This window comes from Gallus gallus, chromosome 13, assembly GCF_016699485.2.
Source record: "Gallus gallus isolate bGalGal1 chromosome 13, bGalGal1.mat.broiler.GRCg7b, whole genome shotgun sequence".
Lineage (NCBI taxonomy): Eukaryota > Metazoa > Chordata > Aves > Galliformes > Phasianidae > Gallus > Gallus gallus.
Genome location: NC_052544.1, coordinates 13,585,082 through 13,607,643, shown reverse-complemented (window position 1 = coordinate 13,607,643; position 22,562 = coordinate 13,585,082). Strand labels below are relative to the sequence as shown.

Genomic DNA, 22,562 nt, shown 5'->3' with positions numbered 1-22,562 from the left:
GTTCGTAAGAGAGAAACACCATGAGTGAAAACATTCAGCACCAGATTAGCCCATGGACTGTGCTTACCTGCAACTCAAGAAGCATTCAGGTTGCAAGCTTCATAAAAACGTGTAGTACAGTGCTAAGGAAACGGGGTGGGGGCAGAACCTTCCTCAGACACACCTTAGGATAGCTACATTCCCTTAATTGATAGCTCACTAAAGCGTGGCTGTGTAACATCTTCTGGGAAGGTGGGAGTTGCAAGATGGAGTTCAGGGGCAGCGTGCAGCTGGCAGTGATTGAGGGCTTCTCATCAGCTAAAAGGGTGCTCCACCACCAGCTGCTGTTGGGGGAGGTGGAGCAACCCAGGTGAGAGGCTGTTTGGAATGACTTATAAAATTAATAGCTCAAAGAAGGAAAACGTATCCCCCCCCCCTCCCCCCCCATTCAACACAGAGAAGGGTGTCGTGCTCCAAAGGAAAGCCTTCTGGGGTCACTGTGTGTCTCTTGCTGTGCTATGGGGTAATTAGAACAGCTAAAAATGAGACACAGTAGCTGACCTGATTTCCAAAACCATCTTGATCTTTGGCATTTCATTAACAGCAGCATGCTAGCCTGAGCTGCAGGACAGCACAAATGAGGAGCAGGAATAAAACCCAACCCTACAGCAGCCACATAGGTTCCTTTGGGATATTTCTCTTCAGTCTCTGTAAGAAGAGATGAGACAGGAACGTGAATGAATCTCCCCTCAGTACTGGAGGTCTGCCTGGGAGCAGAGAGTTCCTGGAAAAAGAAAGCTGATCTCTCTAAGGGAAGATTTGTTTTTTTTCAAATGACATTTCAAGACAAGGAGGCCCGTTTGGATTTCAGCTACAACAGCTAAGCAATAATATTAATGCTTTGAATTTGCACAGTGCTTGCCACCAGCAGCCCTAGCATGCTTGACAAATATTTGAAGTGGGATTTTCCAGAGCATCTGTAGGAATTAGAAATGTAAATCACAGGATCTGTAATGCTATAAAAGAAATCACACTCGTCATTTCCTTCTCGTGGTGCTTCTGTGCCTTTGGTGTTATCAGGGCCAGTGTTCTCAGTGCTGCTAAAAACTCATGCCTAAAATTAGGAATGAGACTTCAGCCCCCAAATAAATATGGACCTCCATAAAAGTGACCTGTTTGTGGTGGTGGGTTTTTTTTTTCCAAGCTATTGTTGTGTCCCCAAAGAAAACGTCTTTCTTTAGAAGACTATTTAAATTCTACATCTTTTCACTTAAAAGTGAACATTATCCATCAGGCATAAAGAGAGACACCGCTAAATAATCTTGCTTTTTTGTTTTCAGAACTTCAAGGACATTTCATAATCCATACCTTCTCATTTGCACTAACCATCACAGCTCTAAAATTAAAACTGCTTTATCTTGCACACGGTCTTCTCCCAGATCTGTTGTGTCCAGGACATTGAATGATTCCTTTAGAGGAGAGTGCTGGCACGAGGATATATGAGCTGTGGAGCTCAGTGCCAGCTCCTAGAGTGCACTGCCCTTCCCTGCTGTTTCCCTGGAGGGTGACTGCTCCCTCCCTTTGCACCAACAGCACTAAGGCCACCGTGGGGATTCCTCAGCTGCCACTGCAGCAGCCAGGCACAGGGCAGTGCTAATTTATCACTGGCTTCCCTGCAGTCCTCATCGCAATGTCTACAGGTAAAAATCTCTGCTAGAAAAATGATGATTCACTGCATATCTGGGGCAGTGGCTGCTCCTCTGGATCAGGACTCTGCACTGTGCTCCGGTGAGAGCCAGACCCTTGCCAGGCTAATTTATATATTTTGTCAGCATGCTGGAAAGGAGCCTTTGGGTATATTTTCAGCTCATGTCAAATCACCACACATGTTATTCTGATCCCAGCACTTAAATTCCAAAATACTTCAAATCTACTCTCATATTTGATATTTTTAAATAAGAAATGTTTACATATCCATTGTCATGGTGACAGGAAAATAGAAATAAAGACAAGGAAAAAATTCCCTTAGTGCACTGAACTCTATTTAGAATACAGCCACCGATAATATATCCAAGCTGATCAATAGGGTCTGAACATCTGCTGACTACCATTTTGATCAATAGCAGTATAGGTATGAAGATAAATTCCCATTACAAATTCCTTATAGATTTTAAGCTCTTTGCCTAGTTCATCAGCATCCACCATATAATTAACCCCAGAGAACGTGACTCAACCTCTTCCTCCAGCACCAGTCCTCCCCACGGTGACCCCCAGACTTTGGCCATCGGTATTACTGCCCGACCATGACCCACATCAGGTGACAGTGTTTTCTTGTGGCTTGCTTTTGAGACCACTGAGGCTCCCCAGTCTTCTGGCTGCCTCCACTGACATCTTCCCTGAGGTCTTTCAGGTCTTGGGTAGGAGTAGGCTCCGGTCCAGATAAGCCACTCCAGCAAGTTGGGTCCTCTTTCTTGAAGGACTGTTGACTTTCATAGGAGTGGAGCTCTCAGAACTCTAGGAACACAAACACACTCATTTTATAACACGAATGCTCTCAAACCATAAATAAATATCCTTAAGAGTTTCCCAGGCATCAAAGCAAACTTACTTTCAGGAGAGTTCTATTTTAAAGGATGAGAAAGTCAGGAAAAAAAAAAAGAAAAAGAAGTAAAAACAATCCTGCTGCTCTGCAATGCCAATTTTTATTGAGGTCTGAAAGCAAATTGCTTGCACTTGCAGGCAGTACTTACCAAGGTCTGGTAACAGGAGCAAGAACACACCACTTGTCTCCCTCGCACTGCCATTTATGACAGGGTCACAGACTACAGTTCTACTCTTGGATTTTAGCTATTGAAGTTACAGTCCCCTAGGGCTGTAAAAAGTTGCTGCTGTCATATATAAATCAGTCTTTTTCATAAAAAAAATGACATGGTTTGATGTGGAGCGATAACATTATAAGGTAACTACTACGGAGGTTTCACGCTTGGATATGTTCAAAAGGATGTTTCTCTTTATCCCTGACCACAAATACTCACTGATGGTTTCTTGTCAGCTGCTTGAAAGCCTTAAAGAACTGCTATCTCCACTGGGGTCTGCTCCGTGGCCAAGCTTCTCGTTCACCTTTGATCATCCTCCAGGGTGTTTTTGGTATGCTTTTTTTTTTCCCCGACTGAAGAATTTCAAGTGCTGCAGTTTGTTCCAATGCGTGTGGGGGAGAAGAAGAGGAGGTGAAGATTTTTGCAGACATGCACGTACATCTTGTACAAATACACACCCAAATCTTAGCTCTAACAGGGCTGAGAGGGAACACAAGTTCTTCTATTTATAAGATTCTGTAAAATTAGATGCAGGAGGAAACGGGATTTATTGCCCCAGCTCCCTTACCTCTTACACAGCCAGTTCACTCTGGGGAAAGAAACAGGAGTGCTTTAAAGGTATTTCCCATGAAGGCACCCAGGCACCCTTTGGGGTGTTAACACCCAGCTTAAGGCTGCTGGCACAGTCTCACTCCAAAGCAGCCTGTCCTGTACACACATAGACCTCTAGGTGGGGAAGCTCGTGTCACCCAGCACCCACTTTTTCATTGGCTACACTTGCAAGCTGGCAGCTGCACCAAATTTTACAGATTATGGAGCAGCTGTGCCACGTTTTGCTCCTGTTTGGCCAAGGTGAGGTGATTGACCCTGGATGCAAACAAGCACCTGGTACAGAAATGTGTTGGCTTTGGAGCATGCTGGGAGCTGTAGTCCTTTGGGAGATTCGTGTCTGGGAGGAGGACAAGAGACTGTAGTGCAGCTTTTATGGCTCCTCCTGATTTGTACGTTAGGGGTTTGTGTTTTGCATCCCTATGTGAGTTTTTCTGTACTGGGTATATAAATCTCTCTATGTCTCTATGAGTACAGACATATAACAAATTTGAAATGCCTGAAAATAGACATGACTCTTCTGTTCACTGTTCCGAAGAGGTTTAAATAAATAGTAGCATGCTACTTAATCACAGAAAGACATGGGAGTTGAATAATCTGAGTGCCCCTCTCTGAGTGCTGGGTTTGGTGCCTCTGGGTCACAGCCTGTGGGGCAGCCCCATGCAGATGCAGGCAGGGCCAGCAGTCAGCATGGTGGGGGTATCTCGGGATGGCTGTGCTGCTGGAGCACTCGAGTCCCTGCACTCAGCGTTTGGTTCTGATGGGGGAAAAAGGATCTGTGTTAATGATGTATTTGATATGAAAGGGCACAGTGCTTCAGTGCGTAGCTTGCAGTAAGAGGAAAGTCGATATGACAGCTGAGGCTTCGCAGTGGTAGAAATGGGCCTTTCAAACTCTCCAACAAGGAAAAAACAAACACTGAAGGACAAATCCATGGCCAGCATAGCAGACTGGTAGGTTTGGGGGGACGTGCTTCAAATAAGCCTCCCTTGACAGCTGCTATATTTGTCTCACGCTGCCTGTTCTCCACACAGCATCCCCTCCCCCAGGAGCCCCTTGGCTGTAGGTAGAATGGGATTTAACCAATTCCTGAGAGTGCAGCCAAACCTGCGGCAGTCAGCATGGCAAGGGTGAGCACAGGGCTGCAGGTAGGAGAGAAGTGCCTTGGTACAGCCTGGGCTGGCTGTGCTGCGAGGAGGGGCTGCGGGATGCCTGAGGTGCTTTGGTTAAGGAGCAGGGCTAACATGCACAGGAAGGCATTCACAAATGGCAGCAAAGTATTTTTTTGGTCACTGACGAAAATAGATGGGTTGAACGCAAGGAGGGATCACAGAAAGGGGAAGCTGGGTTTAGAATCTGAGCGGGGTGTGTCAGCTCACTGATATCTCTATTTATACATAGCAAGGAGAGGAAGACATAGGATACATGGGGAAAGACATGGAACACATGGGTGTACCCATGGTTACTCGGCAGCCTAGCAGCACAGCTTGGCGTTCTGTGCCATGCACTCTCCTCCACCGCTCCCAAAACAGCACTGCATATGTGATGGTGCTCTGCATTAGCATCCAGCCCAGAAATTAACTGCTGCAGCTCTGCCTGGTGCTCTCCATCCTCTGGTTTTTTTTTTGTTTTTTTTTTTTATGATGCTTCTTTCTTCACTTTATCCCATTGAGCCCTTGGGGACATTGTTAGTGCTCAGTGTCACTTGACCTTCTCTGTCTCAGCTCTGACCTGCTACATCTGAACGCTCTTTCACACATTGGCCAGTTTTACCCATTTAAATGTTTCCTTAAATACATCAAAAGAAGCAGCATAAGTATCTTTTTTTTTTTTTCCCACCAAGCTTTGTGTTTCTTCTTCATTTATTTTCTCTCCTAGTAATTGTGTACCTGCTTCCATTGGCCAAACCCTCAGTCTCAGGTTACTGACACTGCAGACGCATCCTTTTTAAACTGAACCATGAACTAAACTATTTCTTAATTTATCTTCTATGTGCTACAATTAAATATACGATCATCCCAGCTTTTAACCATACCAACATATTGCATGAATGCTTTGGCCTTTTTAAGTAATAGAAAGTTTAATTTCCATAAAACCACGCAAAGAAGCTGTGTCATTTTGTACAGTCTCACAGAAGTGGGCAGCCTGGTCTGGTGGTTGGTGACCCTGCACACAGCAGGGGGTTGAAACTCAGTGAGCGTTGTGGTCTTTTTCAACCCAGGCCATTCTATGAACTGAAGGGGCAGAAAGGCTGCCAGGATGACTGCTAAACAAATGGCTGCACAAATAAAACAGCTCAAGCACACAACTCACTCAACTTTCTTTTTCCCCTGGTATGTGTTAGGTGGATCTCCATTTATATTTTGTAGTACCTGGACAGGACCCAAGGATTTGCAGATATTTATCTGACAAATCAGACAACAACTACAAAAAACTCCTCTAAAAATGAAAGAGCTCTCCACAGTGGATGGTTATCATTGAAGGTTTACTTTCCTGTCCTCGATACCCTGGGGATCCGGACCATTTCCCAAAGCTGGCGAGTGCATCACAGTCCTTCCAGGTTTCACCCTGACCATTGTAACTGTTTTTTAGTAACACGAATGCACAGTTTCTAGCCAAAGGGCTCACTGCAGCAGTGACTATTTACAGCCTGGTCAAAATAGTTGGCAGCATTCTTCTGCCCTCTCTGGTTCCCTACTACCCCGAGCTGCCTGGCTGCCTTCTGGTGCCAAGCAGAGCTGCTTGTGTGCAGGCAGCCAAAGTGCTTCGGGTTCACATTAGCTTTATTCCAGTTTCCAGTGATATATCTTAAAACCAACCAGAAATGCAAGTTTTTGAGGTGAAGCTCAGCTAAGGAACCAATATTTTAAAGGCTTGAGGACACAGAACTATTTCAGTACGCTTTTATGTCAGGAAGCCCTTAGAATATCTTTCACTTTTTGTTAAAAAAAAGTTTCTTACATAACTCCCTCTCTGAAAATATACTTGAGGCTTTCAGTAACGTAACCACGCGCTAATAGAAAGTGAGTGCCTCAGCTAATCTGCTGTTATGTTAGGTGAGTTTATATATTAGCTTGCTAAATAATAAAGTAAAATAAATGAGTTTCTATCAAATGTTTCCTGAATGCATTCCAGCAGGAGCTTATTGTTATTTATTCATCTCTTGGACTGCATCTCAAAGAGCTGAAGCTGTTTCAGGAGCGTATGTGACTGGAATAGTCTAATGGAGGAGCCATGGCTCGAGAATGAAGCCAGCAAGTCATTAATTAAGGAGCTGTACAGTCTGCAGTCAGCATTGTGTTCCTGCAAACCACCTAAAGTCCGCCACTGTCCTCCCCCAGTTGTGCAGCACTTGGGGCTTAAGGGTCATTGCCTGGGGCGCAGCTGGGGATAACCCCAAACCTCAGTGCTCTCCCCCACTTACACACAGGGCTGATGTGGTTCGGGCTCACACCCTTTTCATTAACGTCGTAAGTTGTCCTCAAAATGCCAGCAACAGAGATTGCAGCAGCCTTGCGTGTTGGAGGCAAATGCACACAATCACATGAGGCTGTGCACGGCTACAGCGCAAGGTGACAGCTTTGTGCTTCTCACTTGACATGACTTTATCTTCCTAGGAGGTATATAATATTCTTTGCATCCTATATGGTGCCAAGTCTGCATTTCTGGCCATATCTGTCTGCCTGTGTTTGAATGAGCACCGTTGCAGAAATAGTTGAGATGGAGATGAGGATGACATAGCAGCCATACCTTAAAACAGAAACCACGCCAGATCCTCCAGGTCTTATTTCACGATGTTGCTTTTCTGCCCGCTCTCAGATGTAATGCAGCCAGGAGAAATGTGCCTGGCTGGCACAACGGGCTTCTTCTATGTCACTGCACTTGTAACCCTTCTGATCGCACTTTTAGAGGTTGCTCGTAACGTTTCAATAGCAATAGAAATAGGTATTTAAATTACACACTATCATTAGAAATACAGTTACACGGCCAGTTTGTCTTTGCAAATGCTGAAGTGGAAAATGCACTGGAGATTGGCAGCTGCTCAAACAAATGAAAAGGGTTTTCTTATTCTGTTTACTCTGGCACAATATGCACAGATACAGCATCTGGTCCTCCACAAGGAGCTTCTTATGCTGTTTCCAGCAGGAAGGACCGAGAGTTGGAGAGATCTACTGACCTTCCTCGAGGTTCCCGGTGCTGCCACCCAGAGCAGAGCAGAGCACCCCAGCTGGATGCCTTTCATGCTAATCCCTCAATCAGCACATTTCCAAGATTGTTATTGGGATTTCACGTGCTGTCAAAAGGTTGAGTTCCAGCAGTTCTCTCATTCTCTGTGTTGTTTATCCTTTGGAGCACTCTAGATGATAAACCATTTCAACCATCACTGTATATTTTGCTCCCTTTCTGCAATCATCAGGAACGTGGCAAACCATTTCTATGCTTCTTCCTGAAGAGAAACTGGGAAGTTGTAAGACAGAGAAAGAAGTCTGAGGTGTAGCTCAAGTCCTTTTTAGTCCTCCAAGTGGAGGCTACGTGTTGGGAGGATGGCTCCTTGGCCTCACCTCCTGCAGCATTCCTGCAGGGAACTGCAAGGTCGCTCTGGTTGCTCGACATGCAGGCACCCGGCTGACAGCTTCCATAGATGAAATATTCATTTTGGTTTTAGAAAAACAGTGATGTGTTAAGATTTACAGGAAGGGGAGGATGTCGCAAATCTTTGTCTGTTCCCAGAATGGGTGAATCCTTCACCTTCAGCCCCAGACCTGCACCCTCCAGCCAAAAAGGTATGAAAGGCAAAATCCCATCCACTCCCAGGCCACAGAGGGAAACAAGCTGCTTGTTACTGTGAGCAGAACGTGGTGCAGGAGAGCAGCAGGCACCTTTGTCTTCTCATTAGCACCAAGGGCTGAAGCTCTTTAGAGAAGAGGCTTTCCTGCTGTGTATTTGCTGATCCGATGAGGGCAGCTGAATGCTGAGGTATAAATAATGAATTGCACAATAAACACTACAAGACCGGTTGAGCTGAGGACAAAAAATAAACACAGCAAACAAAGAAATCCATCACATTAGTTAGAAATCCCATGTCAAGGTCCAGCAGAGATTCTTATCAACTTCATCCGTGTGCGCAGACCACAAACGTGATTCCTTACATACAAAAATACTTTTACATACCAAACTTCGCTATGTCTCACATCCACTCAAAGGGCAGAATGAATGCAGATTTCCTTTTCGATCTGCGTTCACAGTTTCTAATGTAAGCCTGACCTGTTACAGACTCAGCTTTTTGCATCCTCTTTCCCGGCAGCAATGAGGAGTTACTGCTTGATCTCTCCTCTAGAAAGAAAAAATTAGCAAAATATTTATTTCGACAGTGGCTGTATATTAGTCAGCCAGGGAACTTTGTGATGTGCAGGGAAAACGTCTGTGTAATAAACCATGAAAGGGCTGTGGATACTGCCAGCACCGCAGAGCACTGGGCTCAGAGCCACTCTCCTGGCTTCGTTTGGATGTTGCTATTGATCTAATCCATAGAGAAACGATCCCAGGAGACGCTCCTTACATTATTTATCTTGGATTTGGGTCTGGATGGGGATTCTTTTTAGTTTCCTTCTTTATTTGTTTCTGTTATTACTAATATTAGACGCTGTTAACGAATTCCACAGACAAATGGCTCTCACCTCTCATGACACATTATTAATCACGAGTGCTGAAGGATTCTGTGTTCTTTATCTCTTGAGCCATGCGGCCAACCCCAAGCTGGCCAGCTACCTGCACCATAACTCAGGGATCAGCCACGGGGGAACATGGGGGAGTAGGGCACGTGGGTGAATAGAGCATGCAGGAATGCTCTGCAGGGCCAGAAGTGGCAGACTCTGGGTCTCTTGATTCCTGCACAGCCCTGAGCCGAGCAGGAGCATCTGCATCTCCGTTAAGCAGACACACAGAGAAGACAGAGCCAAGAAGGAGATGAGAGATGCCAACTCTCTAAGAGACTGATATCTGACAAGGGAACTAACAAACACCCGGCTAAGAAAGATCCGACGTTCCAGTGCTCAGCTTTGCACAGTGTGCACATGGGTGCTCTTCACTCCTGAGCTCCTTGTGCTGCATCTGTTATTTGGGTCTGGCATTACTGCCCCTCCAGTCCCATTAACTCAGTTGAGACACTCCTAGAAAGATTTCGATGGCAGTTGCAAACATAGATACGGGGAATATACAGAGCAGCTCTCAATGGCTGATAGTTTTTTACCAGTTTTCTAGGCAAGGATCACAGAGTACCCTGTGCTGGAAAGGACCCACAAGGATCACTGAGCCCAACTCCTAGCTCCACACAAGAGCATGCAAAAATCAAACCAGGATTTCCAGTTGGGGCTTCTCCTGCAAGAAAGAAAAGTCACCAGGAGGTTTTGAGGAGCAGAGGATGAAGCTCCCACACTTCTGGCCAGTTCCCAACCCAGCAGCAGCCCACAGCACTGCTCCATGGGATGGCAGGTTTGTGCTCCTGCTGCTCCTGGGTGAAACGGGAATGGGACAAGAGGGAGGTGCACAATGAAGTGACTGCAGTTTTATTGCATTCCATGTTGGCTACTGGGAAGAGATCGGTACCGTTAGGTGTACGGCATTGAGCTGAATGTGACCCAGGACATGGTGGCAAATCTGCAATACAAGCTATGCAGGGGGCACGAGGGGCTCCCCACCTTTGGTGCTTCCTTTTTTTCCATGATTATTTCCTTCCTTTTCCAACACCAAAGTTGCTCAGCATGAAAAGCTGGGGAGTTGGACTAGATGGCCTTTAAAGGTTCTGTCCAACTCAAACAGTCCTGTGACTCTATGATAAGATACCTGGTTGCTCTTTGCCCGTGGAAGGCCCAGCCATATACCTGTGTGCCATACAACCCCTCCTGCACATACATATATCAAAAACATCAAGCTCATCTCCTGAGGTTGTCAGAAGTAGTTACCATTGCAGCCTAAGCTCTTAAGATTGTGAATGGTAATGCCGAACCTTCCGAACGGGTGATGTCAACTTGTCACCATGAATGACAGATAATTATGGCTCTTTCTAGATGCCCGTAATTAACATTGCTTTCTAACTTTGACACGAGTATCTAGAAACCCAGTAGACTGAGATACCCTTTGAAAGCTTTGGGCTTTCTCTCCTTGTCCATTTCTTTACCCTGAAGGTCTTTAAATAAAGAAATCACCAGCTGTTTAGCATAGAACATCCTAGAAGGGAAGTTGCAATTCAGAGCCCCAAATAAACACATGGATAAATATCAGAGTGAAGGCTGAACCCAAGCGTTGGGTGCACACAGCCCTTCCCCGCCAGCGTTCACACATGAATAATGCAGGGCATGGCGCCGGAGAGTCACGGCCTTATCTTGAAAATCAGGATTGACTGCTACCAATCTCCCTCTGCCCTGTGCCTCCTAATATCCTCTGCCATTTCTGTCTTTTATCACCTTCATGCATCTATTTCTTCACATTTTTTGCTGCTGACCTATGGCAGCACGCTTGATTAGGGCAATGCAATTTAATGTGTGGTGGATGCATAATGTCAGCAGTGGGCTCAGGTACCTGAAAAGCCCAGCTAAGAATAACAACTCCCTGCTCCACAGCCTGTATCGCTGCTTAACTACGTGACGCTGAACATCAATCAGAGAAGGATTAGGCTCTCCTGGTAATAGATAAACAGCAAAATGAACAAGATCATCTAAGCTCTTCAAACAAAATGATGTATTTTTAGTCTATGGAAATTCAAACCAGGTCTCAGCCAGAGAACCAGAAAAAGCAAAACAAAGATTATTGAAAGCTTATGTTTAAACAGTTTCAGCCCAAATATTTACTGGTGACACAAAAAAGAAATGAGAGCATGTTTTGCAGGGAAGAGCTGGACCCTTTAATTGCATAGGAAGCCAGGCTTGGGGAATCAAAAGAGAAAATAAACATGCCCCCTGCAGAACGCACTGCAAAGCCTGCACATTTATTTACATTCCCATTTCTCTTTAACCTACATTCCCCCTGACAGAAGTGTTGTTTTGGGTAATAATCCTTTTCATATGGGCCAAGACTACAAGAAACTGTTTGCAATTCATTTCAAATATGGATTTTGGAATCTAAAGTAAATCCCTTCTGCTAAGATAAAAAAAAAAAAAGCACAAAGAAAGAATAACATGCTGCTTAATCTTTGGGCTCATCGCGTCCTGGAAGATTATTCTGACAGTTAATTTGATACATTTAACTGAGTCCCAGTCTATATTACTCAAAGAAAGCCATCACTTACGACTCGCTGTTGTGTAGGAACATCCCAGACAGCTGCAGCGTCTTTGGAAGAAATATTTACAAGGGGAAAGAGTGTGCATTGCTGTTCCCCTGCTGTTGGAACTTGGTCCTCCCAAAGCCCACAGCACATCCTGGGTGCCTCTCCCTGGCTCTCAGCAGCTGCTCATCAGACAGTGCATGGGCAGCAGAAGAGCAAAATTTCTCCATGGGGATGCTCCTAGCTGTGCCCCCTTGCAAACCATGGTATAGAAGTGGCTTCATCCCTGCATCCCAAAATCCAGATGCACCCTCGGGGAAAGCTATGGCCATTGGTGCACAGATACATGTGGCTGTGGGATCCATGGAGGAGTGGGAGGTCACCACGTGAGCAGTGCCATCGGCCTCCCCTGTAACTGCCTTCCTTCCTTGGAGCAAATTTGCTAAGGTGCAGCTTATTGCAGCACAAGGCACTGCTGCTCCTGCAAGTCAGAAAACAAGGGAGGCTGTTGTGCTGCAATTACAAAAAGTAGGTCAGATCCCACAAATGCAAAAAGACGGGGAAAGGTGCTTGTGGTTCCCGATGCTCATCTTTGGGAATAGTGCTGTAGCAAGGACCAAAACTCCTCAAAGGACAGTGCTGAAGCATAGCTGCCCGGTGTTGTTCACTGGTCCCCAAGGATGCTCACAGCTGGATATCCCCTGCAAGCAGCACAGCATCCTCACACAGAAGCTGCTCTGGGGTGGGGAGCAGATGCACCAGTGCTACTGACAGGGCAGGAGGTGACAGCAGCTGCCTCTCTTTGCAAACCAGCCTTTGCTGTGTGTTCTCCTCTCACAGACAATGTCAAGGAGCTGCAGAGATCAGAGGCACTGGAGAGTGGTCAGCAGCAGAAGCAGGGTGATCCCTCTGAGGTCAAGCCAGATGCTCTGGGATGCTTTTGGCCAGCAACCTAGATTTTTGGCTATGTGCATGGTTGTTCTTCCCTTTCAGAACATGAGGCTAGAGGCAATAAGCCAACAGCTAGAGACAGTTAGAGGCAAGGTGAGAACTGCAGCACCATTTAATTAAGCTGCTGCTTTAAACGTGCTCCAGCATTCCTCCAGCCTGCTAGTGACACAGGAGCTGATGAACACGTGTCTGCAGCCTCTTCTTCCTCTGAGAGCACATTTTAATTCCCCCCCCAGCCCACTTGCACCAGATGGCACTTTGCACGCTGTCTGCTGAATGATGGCACTTTCTGCCCTGCAGGTGATGCCAGGCACTGAACCAAGGAGGCTTCTGGAGCAGAATCTTTGGAGGCACCAAACAACCTGCAGGGCTGATTGTCCACTACAAGGAGCTGGCTTGGTGGTATTGAGCTAAGAGAAGAAAAAGGGGCCAAGGCACCAGGTGATCATCGTGTCTCCAAGATGGATCTGCAATGCCACCTCCCAACCTCAGGGTCAAGTGGCTCTGTTGCCAGACTCGCACCTCTTATCCCCAAATCCCGGCATACCTCAAAGCACATTCAGCTGCAATTTGCAGCAGCAGCTGCAGACGTGGTGCTCCCAGCAGCATGCTTCACACGTGCAAGGCTCTTTCCAGCCTGTGCAGTGTCAAACAGCCAAACAGCTGGCACAAGAACCGTGGTATGGGAGCAAGCTCAGAGCAGCAACATAGGCTGGTGGCATATTTCCTCAGTATGAATACCCCCATTCCTCAGGCATGGCTGCAAATCAGGAACTGCAATGAGAGATGCTTAGTTTTCTAGAAGGAAAGAGGCTGCTTTCTCTGGGGTCTGCCTTCAGATGATTCATCGCTGAGGTTTGGGTTGCCCTGCCAAAGCTGTGCCCACAGACCACAAATGCTTTCCTGCTTTTTAGGATCTCAGAGGGAATATCCAAGAGAGATCTGTGCCCACACCGTTGGGCTCACAGTTCCCTGCATTTCTTCCCACCGTTTAGGAAGCCACCCATCCATGTTGGCAGTCACCTGGAGCCCCACACAGCGAGGTTCTGCAGATGTGCATGGAGACAAACCCTCTGGCTTTATGAGCTGGGAATCAGCCTGTTGAGTCACCCATTGAGAAGTACCCCATGTGCCACAGTGCAGACAGGCAGCCCAGACCTTCACTCAGCAGCTGATCCTGGGTTATTTCAGTCATCACCAGACCCTACAGAGGGCTGTGATCCCATCCAGCCACAGACTGCTGTAAGCCATCTCCTCTCCCCCACCACCATCAGCCGAGCCATCCAAAGTATTTCCAACCAGAGATTCAGCATATTCTTACCATAATAGATGTGCATAGCATTAAAAATAATTGCATTTTTTTTTTTCATTATTTTTTACGACTTAACAACTACAATTGCCAAATGCTTTTCTGCAGCCTGGCTATTATAAGACTGCATTAGTGAATGAGAGTTCATTTGCTCCAGCTGACTCACTTTGGGCCTCATCTAAGCCCATTAAAATGACTTTCTGCTGTCTTGAGAATATTTTGGATGAGGCTCTGCTGATGCTAAGCACACTTGGAAGAGGACTCCTTCCTAGCAGAGTGCAGATGAGCCAAGGTCATGCCTGCACTGCTCTACTGGTGCTCAAAGGGCAGTGCCAGGATGGGATGGGGCCATTCCAGGCCTGACCCTATTGTGAGTGTCCTTTGGAAGCACCAAACTTGTTAACCACAGGAGCAGCAGGAAAAGAATTCTCACTATAAATATTCACAAGATCACATGCAGCTCAGCAAATCCTCTCTAAATGAAGGAAAACAAATTAGGAGAGGATGCTGGCCTGCTGATTAAATCTTAACCCCCACTCCCTGCGATGAGCTGACATTTGCTGGCTCAGATGCAGCAGTCGCACAGACAGCCCCTCTGGCTGCTGGTGACATTCAGGGACGACTCTGCCTTGGTTTTAGCACAAGAGGGTTTGATGGCACCAGTGCTCCATGGGAGGATGAGCGCTGGTGCCCCCACTGCACAATGCAGGAGCAAGGCACCTCACGCCCACCCCCAGCTTTCCTTCCTCATCCTGACAGCAAACCTGTTGGCCATTGTATAGCCAGATCCCAATTTGCCTCAAAGAAAGGAAAATAAAACTGGAGGAAAAGGAATGCCCCTTGCAATGCCTACCAAGTCCTGTTTAATTTTTCATTTACAATTATTTGCTGAGCAGCACTCGAGAGTTCAGGTGGTAACATTAAAAATTCCCCACGCCCTCAGCTTTCCCTAATTAAAATTGACAACCCTCATTTTGAACCACAAACATAATTACCCAGTCCTGCTCACCGGCATGATCGCTGAGATTGTTTGTTGATAATTTATGAGCGCTGGGGAAGATGAATAACAAAGCAGAGGCTCTGAGAAGCCTCTCAGCTCCTGCCTTTGAAGTCACAGAGGTGCCAGCACAGACATTCCCCTTCCCGTGCCATCACTGCTAAGGTGACATCCATGGGACGTGGGGTCCCTCTACTTCGGGAGTGCTTTCCTGGAGGGTTTCTAGGAATACCAGGGCAAGTGCTCAACCCCAGCTGCTCTGTGGTAAGAAAAGGACACCGGATGGCTCACGGTGCCCTGGAGGGGTTGTCAATGGGTGAGCTCTGCCCCATGTGAGAAGCCCCTACTCCACAACCCAAGCCAACAGCACACCGAGTGACTGCCCAAGAACAGCTTGAAGAAATACCTCCCCCAGACCAAACTGATTTTTCCCCCCATTATCCCATACTTTCCTTACTATCTACAAAAAAAAGAAAAAGTTGTATCATAGAGCTGTAATAAATCATTTTTTGTGCTTAGCTTTGTTCATCCACAGACCTCAGTGCACAGCAGCAGCTCCTACAGCAGCACTAAGCCCCTCCATATGCTGGAGATGGGAACATCAGCTGCAGAACCCGAACTCCTTCCTCAGAGCCATCACAGCTTCCTTACAGCTGTGCAGTACTGCAGGGGAGGAAGTCACTACAGAGGGAACAGCAAGAGGACAAGCATCAGTGCACCCCCTTCGAGGTACTTTTTGCCTTCTGGAACCAACAGACTTCGGGGGATCCCATACCTCAAATGGGCTCTCCAAAACCAGCCCCATGAAACACACTTGTTCCACGCAGGCTGGGTTTTGGGGGGGGGGGGGGGGGGGGGGGTCCCATTGGTAGCCATGCAGCTGCAGGTGGAAAAATCAGGTTAAGGGATCCAGAGGGCACGAGCAGCACCAACCACCCCAGTGATGGAGCAGAGAGGCACCAGGTGTTGGCCAAGTCACTGTTTACCAGGTGAGGGGAGGGGAAGCAGTGAAATAAGAGATATGCATTTCAATGATTGTTCAGCGTCGGGGTTATTTAGGGAAAGTTTTTCCCAGCTTTGCTCTCAGGCATTTCTAACAGGGGAAATGAAGTGCTACTTGGATCAGAGTGGCAAAGACCTTTCTCTGAGAAAAACTATTGCTTGTGTTTGCAGATGGCAAGAGCATGGGGTTGTTCTGCATGTTGGTGCTTGGACCCAGAGCAGCTGCCAGCAGTGCAGAGGCTGGAGCCATGGGAAACATGGGGAAGGGACTGAAGCACAGGGACAGGATTATTAGAAATGCATGTATAAATGAAACAGCATGCTGAGAGCTAAGCAACATCACTGAGCAACACAGAGTGCAAACAGACAGAGCAAAGCTGTACTATTCCCTATAAGGTCAAAGCTTTCTATAAACTCACAACAAAAGCAACTTAAGTGCACTCTGTTCTCCCTTCATGCTTACCCAGACCAAAGCTGCTGTATACCTGCATCTGAAAGGAAGCTGTAACTAACACTGCATGGCCAAATACATTTAACTATAAAAGATTCCCCTCCTGAGAGCTGGCTCAAGATGGCCATGAGGATGGTGGGTTGTACTCAGCACAGACCAAGTACAGTATTCTCCATCCGAGCTCTGTCCGTGCTCAAGGGTCTGTTAGGTCCAACATCAATAGATGAACTGCCACCGCAGAAGTTTGTCCCCAGCAGGAAAAATAATTGTGATTATCGTCAGAATCCATTTGCAAGACGACACCATGCTGAAAGAAACAGATAGAAAAGATTCAAAGCTTCCAGGAATCAAACAACTCGCAGCTTTGGAATAAAAGTTCTTTTTGTGCTCTCAGCTGGGAGTTGAATTAGGTCTGTTTGGTTATTTTTTTCCCTTCTTCCCAAAAGAAGAGTGAAAGATTGAAAGAAAAATCAAAGTGGCTCTTTCAGAAAAAGTGTTAAAGTTTTGACTTGAAGAGATTTTTATACCAGCAGCTTGATGAAGCCAAGAAGAATGCCTCAAACATTCAGATATTGGCACATCCACTCAAAACCCTTCTGCTTAAAGCAGAGCCCGTCTCTCCCTCCAGCTGTTATGAGGGTTTTCCTCTGATTTCAGGTCATTCCCAACCTGTTTCCCTGCTGCTGTTACCATTATTCCATCAATAAGCTACATGAAAAATGACAAACCACTGAGGAACAATTAATATCCATCCATTTCCTTTAGTGTTAGCAAAACGCTTCATTTACAAACCAGGTCTGCGTGCAGCAACCCAGACACGTGCCTCAACTGCACCCATTTGTCACCAACCCATCCAGCACACAGGGCGAGTGCTGGACCCTGAACCAGGATGGGAACCTCAGCCCCTGCAAGCAAATTACAATAGGGGAGCTCCACGTCACCCCACACATGGCCTGGGTGAATCAGGACTGTGGTTTTCTCCAAAGACTCACAAAGACTTTGGAAGACTTTGGTTCTGTGCAAGCACCACGTGTAGCTTGTTACCTGACTTGGCTGTGCTATCAGTCCCATGCAGGAGGAGCTACTGAGATCTGTACTAAAGCTGCAGAGGAGAGAGGTTTTAGCTGCAAAAAAAAAACACAAGATAGGCAGAAGTCATTGCAGACACTATTTTTCCCTCTGGAGCACAAGGGGCAGAGATACGAGGTGGGCACAGGATGGGATCATGGAATCTTTAAGGTTGGAAAAGACCACTAAGTTCATCCAATCCAACCACCAACCCATCCCCACCGTGCCCACTGGCCATGTCCCTCAGTGCCACATCTACCCTTTTCTTGAGCACCTCAGGGATACGGGGCAGTCTCAGAAAGAAGGGCTCTTCCATGAGATCACAGGCACGCTCTGAATTAAGAAGTACACAGTGAGTTGTGTGTACACAGCTGCTGGCACCAGCTCTTATCACAGGTTGCCATCAGCACAAAAACAGCTTTAAAGAATCTCTCATTAAAAACAAGGGTCAGGATTTCCCCAGCCAACACAAAGAAATCGCACGTCTTGGCGTGCCATGTGCAGGAGCAGAGCTCGCTTCTGGGATCACGCTGCTACTCCAATGCATATTAATGGCCTGAATTTAAAGCAGAGCGAAGGAAGCAGACAGCTGGGTTGCCAAAATTCCCCACGCATGCTGTGACCCAGGCAGGATGTCACCATTGCCCCCGAGTGCTGGGGACAGCATCATGCCCTGCGTGAAGAGGAGCCGTCGCTTGGCACTGCTACCAGCAAGCAGAGCTTGAGATGATTATTCAGTTTAATCACTGGCACAGTTGTCAGAAATTTCTTTTATTTTTAATCTGCCCTGTTCAGCATTTTAGTTATGCAGGATCTGAGTTACTGCTATGCCGGGTGCTCAGTGTGTTATGCAGCTCTGGTGGCTCAAAGAGAGAGAGGCTACTGCTACTGAGGCTGGAGTGGAGTCCCAGCATCTGCTGCTGATGGATGGAAACGAGAGGGTTTGTGTTAATTGGATACATGGATTTCGCTTTCTTGTGGAATCTTAGATTTTAGGTTACATTTCAATCTCCATACTACAAAATAGAAGAAAAATGTGTTTTTTAGTATTTGCACAGCTCTTGTCACTCAAGCAGAGCATCTTACAGTCACCAATTACCTCTATCTTCCCAGCATCTGCGTGAAGTAGAAAATCCCTGCCTGCAATGAAGGGTGGAGAAATAAAGCACTGCAAATTTCAGCTGTCTGCAGATCCAGGAGACTCTGAACACTGCCATGGGGAAACCCAGGGCTACACTGAAAGCCATCCAAACCTGTTCTGAGCACCACAAACCCCGTGGCCATGTTGGGCAGCCTGCTGACAGCGGCCACCCCTCAGCCAAGTGCAACTCTGGTGACATCCAAGACTGAACAACCACCGGCCCTTCTACAGAGCTGGGAAGGCCAGGACAGATTCTCCCAGCCACAGACCATGTTGTGGTGTTTGCCTGAAGAATCCAATGTCAGCACAAGCCTCCATGAGCCTACCTTGCTCCTCTGCTGCCTTCATGAGTTCTGTGTTGGCAAAGGAAAGCCCTGCAGTGTGGTGATGCTCACCGTCCAACAAGGGAGGAGTGCAGCAAGCCATCACCTGGGATTATGAGAGCAAGTGGTTGGCACAAAGCTTAAGGGAAGAAAAAAGCCCATCCCACCCCCCTTAAAACTCATCCCTTACATTACTGACATCCTCAGCCCATCCATGCCGGTACAAAGCCGCAGCAGACACCGCACTGCTGTTGTCAGTGTCCTCAAAACAACCAAAAATGGGACAATATACATAATACAAAGAAAGCTGAACATAATGAAATCATCGTGGTTATAATTTCCAGTAAGATCTACATGGGTTAGACTTTCTATATAATTAAATCTATAGATTTCCCTCTCATGCTTACCTTGCAGTTCCCTGAGCTCTGATGAAAAGTGTGCTGTTTGCAACAAGATTTATTGCATCCAGCACTCTATATTATAGCTGCTCTGCTAACCACAGTAAACAAGATATGAAAAGCAATCACACAGATAATGCCATGGAGGAACAAGCACCGGCTCTTTCTTTAACCCTTTCCTTCATGCTGGAGACATCGGGCAGCACTTCCATGCTACCATCCTGCAGCGTTAAGGGTCTGCTTTCTGTCCTTAGAGCCAAGGCTTTCTCATTCACCTCATTTCCAAATTGTCAGGAGAGGTGTGCTTAACGTCCGTGGCTACAGAGGGCACAGCCCACAGAGGGAAGAGCACTGAAGAAGCAAAGCCAGGCCAGCTGCCCTGCTGGGACATCCTGGTGCTGCTCTGGGCTCAGCAGGATGGCGGCCCAGGAGACGGTGCTCTCATTTGTAGTGGTTTGCATCACAAAGCTTGGATTTGACCCTAGAGACTTTGAACCGTTATTTAAAGGGCACATTTCCATACAGAGGTCAAGTGGAGATATGTAAGCTTAATCAAGTCATTGCTCTAAAGCGGAATAGGTCCCCTGCTGCCCACATGGCACAGAACATTCCCTCAGCCTCCCCTTTTTCCCTCCTTTAAATCTCCACCAGATCCAGAAAAACACCCCAGGGACAGGAACAGCAAACAAACACAAGAGTAACAATGATAAAAAGCTGTTTTTCACCATTCCCGTCCTACTTATGTAAACAGTGAGCGCATATCCCGTGCACCTAACCAAATAAACAAAGCCCTGCTAAATATCAGCACACAGGAGGATGAGGAAGCAAGCAGCCACTTGTTTGCTGCCTTGCAGATGGGAATGGTTGTCCATTCCAACTCAGTGGAATGAGAGAAAAATCACCGCTCTGTTGCAGTATTTTCCATCCCAAACTCAGTTAACCATTTACCAACAAGACAAAGGCTCCAAAGATGCTTAATTGCTCCTTCACACAGGGACAGCTGCTCCCTTTCCTTCCTGCCCACTTTCCTCCAGCTGTAAGCCTGCCTGCAGCCAGACAGGAGCTGTCACAGCCCTCATCCAGGCAGAAGTCCTCCAGAATAATGAGCTCCTTCTGAGTGATGCTGAGGTCGGACAGCAGCTGAAGTACAGATCGAACTGTTCTATCAAGGATAGAGAAGTTAAAACGTGCTGGAAATAAATGTAAAAATAGACCAGGGTCTGCAGCCCAAACAGAGCGTATATTTAGTAGCTGTGAGTGGGAAAGAGCATAACATTCCTGGAAAGCATTCAAAAAGCATCCAAAGCAGATTAAAAGATTTCCAAGCAGAGGTTTTTAAGGCAGGTTGCTAGGGATGCTGGAGAGGGCCATTAAACTCTGCCCCTCAAAACACGTTCCCTAAAAAGCCATTTTTCCAAGAGGAATGTTGGTTCTGGAAACTTCTGAGAAAGGAGTTCTTTGGTACATAGCAGGCCTGAGAAACACAGCTGTCAGTGCTGGTGACAAACAGCTCTGGGAAGGACCCGGAGTGGCCCAACCCTGTCCTCACCCTGGCAATAAGGGTTTGTCAGAAGCATTTTCCCCGTCCAGGCTGTTCTTCAACATTTCTCAAGGCAGAGACTGTCGTAGAATCATTCAGGTTGGAAAAAGACCACTAAGATTGTCCAGTCCAACTGCCATCCAACCATCCCATCCACCTCCTCAAGGCAACCCTGTCCCCAGCCTCACTTCCTATGCCCCATGATTCTGCCCTGCTCACTGCAGCTTAACTCTGCTCTTCCCTGCCCCATCCACTATATGTATACATACATATATACACACACACAATTTTTTCTGTATAACATATTCAGATGTTTATGCCAAATAAACTTTGGCAGGATTGGGTCTTTCAGGCTGATAGAGAGACAGCAAGAGACTCATCTTCTGAGAAAATGACACTAATAAGGCTGAAGCTTTCTTTGCAAGTTTTTCTCCTTGTTATGTCTCTTAAGAAAACAAACCTTTGTGGCATGTGCTGCATATACAGCTCATTAGTGCAATGCATTCAATGGAGACAGGGTGTGTAAGCAAGGGCAAGAGGCAGAGCTGGCCCCCCAGGAGCCACCAAAAGCTGTCCATGCCCCAATTTTTGCCTTTACAAACATGGTTCCCTGTGACATAAGCTGGACCTATTGATTTTCAGCCCAGCTGAGAAGCTGTCCGAAACTTGTATACAAAAATGAGGATTCTGGTATTGAAAGATTACTGTCAAGGAGCTGAAACGTGCCTGTTGTTCCAGAGCGCAACCACGAGCATCTTTCTAGAACACAAAAGCAATGATTGCTCTTACCAGGGACAGGGGTTTAGTCTATTTGTAATATAATAGAAGAATTTCAGAGATTTGTGCCTTATTGATTTTGCCTAATGGAACAAGCACATTTCCAAGGGTTACTGTGTACTCCGCTCTGCAACACAAAGGGCAGGAGAAATCCCCCGCTCCCATTCTAGCAGGCTGAGCCTGTCAGCATTTAATTAATCCGACAGCTGCAGGGCAGATTCTTAGTGCAACCCTCCTAAAAAGAAAAAAAAAAAAAAAAGAAAAAAAGACAAAACATCAACTTACGTTCTGAATGCCCCGGTGCATTATTATACTCTTACAGCTCCTAAACTGGAGGCTCCAAGGTGGGACTGCCAGGAGCAGCTGAGCGCCTGTCAGATTTCTCCCCTTTAAGGCCTTTTCAGATGCTCTCTATCCTTTAAAGCATCAAATGCTTTCAGCAGGAGGTCCTCTTTGATGCTGATTTTCTGAACGTAGATAAACGAATGCTTCCTCTGTATTTGGAAGTACAGAGGAAGCACCCGGCATTCCATAACTGCAGCATGCAAAGCATGGCGGACCCGGATAGTTCTTTGGGAGCATCCCATAATGCTCCAGCCAGTCACTCCTTGTCCCCAGCTCCCCCGTCATTCTGAATGCCACCACTCAATAGGTTTTCTCCCTGTCAATGCTACAAGCTGCTGGCTGCTTTGTCACTCCAGTCTTCCCTCTTCCCAGCCCTGCAAAGACCTCCCATTCACATGAACAGCACTGATAACCATCACCTGGCTTGGTTCAGCTAGCAAAGAAACAATTTCTGAGGAGAAAGAGTATTTTTAGAAGCTATAACACCTTATGCATGTTGGAGCAAAGCCAACACCCCTGTATGCCTTCAGGGAGTCATGCAGAGAACAAGTTCACTGCCCACTGAACAGAATCATGCAATCTTTAAGGCTGGAAAA

The 22,562-nt window shown here is 46.7% G+C and overlaps 1 long non-coding RNA gene across 2 annotated transcripts; it reads right to left on the bottom strand.

Annotated features, from left to right (window-relative positions):
- Positions 1-421: 421 nt before the first annotated feature.
- On the bottom strand, positions 422-19,357 carry LOC771030. Of its 2 annotated transcripts, none has more exons than XR_006931408.1 (6): positions 19,314-19,357; positions 18,910-19,012; positions 17,419-17,498; positions 3,364-16,681; positions 3,015-3,165; positions 422-2,493 (listed from the first exon to the last, which is right to left on the bottom strand). It is a non-coding gene; the product is annotated as an uncharacterized LOC771030 (long non-coding RNA). The 2 variants fall into 2 exon arrangements; XR_005839637.2 differs by having other exon boundaries at positions 424-2,493; positions 7,155-16,681.
- Positions 19,358-22,562: the final 3,205 nt, after the last annotated feature.